Here is a 2157-nt window from a genome sequence, read left to right as displayed (position 1 = left end):
TTAACTTAAGGTATGATAAGTTGACCAAACGTTGACTTTAAAACAGGTCTTTGCTAATAATCAGGGTGGTCCATTTCGACAAACACTTTTGCATTCACAGTTGTGTGTATTCGATTGCACCATTGTCTTTTGTTAGGGGTGAGTTGGCGTCAACAACGTAGTTTAACATTTCCACACTCTTAATGTGTCTGCCCCAAGGAAGGAGCCTATCGTTTGATGATAGTCGTTTGTTGGTGTGTTACGTATTTTGTTTAGTTCCTTTATCTTGTACATCAAATCAGAACGTCAGTTATTTGGATTGATTTGTTTCGCTTTTGTTATTTTAGGGCTATTTACAGCCGACTATGCGGCTTATGCATTGCTCTGTGTTGAATGCCGTACAATGATCTGCAGTTCTTAATTTATGTGTCATTTAGTCTCTTGTGTAGAGTTGTCTCATTGGTATTCATAACAAAACTTCTTTTTTATATACACCTTACCAAACAAATATTTAATTCTTGAATATTAGGATGTCAAAGGCTAGGACGCAGTTTGCTTAAAGTTCTACTTAACATTGGTTCTCAGATCCGTAGGAACGGTCATTTATCCTGTTTAAAAGTAAATTTGAACACTCAAAATGTCTCGTTATCAATTTTACTTGAAATACATTGCCCAGGTTATGTCAATCTGTACAAGCGAGAAATAAAAAAAGACATTTACATTTTCATAATCCTCGTCGTCATGAGCAGATGAGAACCAACTATTTGGGTCGTTTATTTCAGCGTCTTTCCGTCTTTTATTTCGTTCACAAGGGTTCTACAGTTGTTGCAAAATGCTGATTTTTGATTAAAATGTATAATTCGTCCTCAACTCCACCACGTAAGTTATGGACAGTAACAAATTGGCATACCTTTTTTTCGAAAGTGTTGGTCCTACTGGCGTTCCTGTAATGATGAAGTTAAGATGGATAATGTTATTGTTATGGGAAGAAGCATTTGGTGGTATGTATTGGCTTATTATGACACTTTCTGTTCCATGTATATTTTGAAAGATTTGATATAGTCTAAGGTTTATTCCTAGTTGCAATATACATTTTTGTGTTTGATGGACTGAACATTTTTAGAAAATCTTCAGACAATACAGATTATTTATTATAATCGTGTACCTACTGTTATATTTATATTTGTATTGAAGACCAGCATATTGTTACACGTATTACTTTTGTAGAATATCGCATGATTGAACATTTCTCGGCTAATGGTTTTGTTGGTGATAATATTGATAATGTTTATCATTTCAGCTACCGATTGAATGGAAATGTGTACGTCGACCTTCAAATGGAGAATATCATGACTGCAATTTGAGGGTGGAGACTATTGCACTTCGAAGACGACATACAAGCCCTAAGCGGTACTGAATACCCGGAAACTGTTAAAGAAGAATCAATAATTATGTTAAGAGAATATTTTAATAGAATTAACGGATTATGAAAAAGGTATAACAAAACTACGGAACTCCAAGTCATCGTGTTTCGTTTCATCATGATACTTCAATTGTAACTGTTATTTTGAAAACTTTTTTAAACTTAAATTTGATATATACATGTATGTATGACTCTAAAGTGCGATGTGACGATGAAGTTTGATGGCAACACTAAAGTGCGATGGTGTACGCTGAAGTGCAATGCATACACACGCTAAAGTGCGATGGTCCGCGAAAGTATAGACGTAAACAATGTACTTTGATTATGACGTTAACAGTTGTTTATACCATGGAAGTATTATATTGACAGGAACTACACTGATTAATTAGCATTTATTTATAACCCGATTAGCCCTGTAGAAGAGATATGTAAACTGTCTAATTAGTACTGTCGTTAATTCCTTTTGTGACTATCTGCGATGTCGCGGTCATAAATTGACCAGAGATACTTCTTATCGATCACGTGGTTTTAATCGAGACAGCTTAACAATATTACCTGTCGGAAAAAAACTTTACTTATTTCAATCGCGTCGGTAGACCTTAATTCGTGAACAACTTATTTAAACAAATCGACTGATGCATAAAAAATGAAAATCGGCCAAGAATTAATTATTCTACAACGATTTGAAATAGTGAGTGACATTATTTTATTAGCTTGTAAAGATTAAATCGCGATTCTAACATGACGTCCTTCAA

The sequence above is a fragment of the Mytilus trossulus genome, chromosome 14 (genome assembly GCF_036588685.1).
Source record: "Mytilus trossulus isolate FHL-02 chromosome 14, PNRI_Mtr1.1.1.hap1, whole genome shotgun sequence".
In the NCBI taxonomy this organism is placed as follows: Eukaryota; Metazoa; Mollusca; class Bivalvia; order Mytilida; family Mytilidae; genus Mytilus; species Mytilus trossulus.
This window is presented reverse-complemented; position numbering follows the sequence as displayed.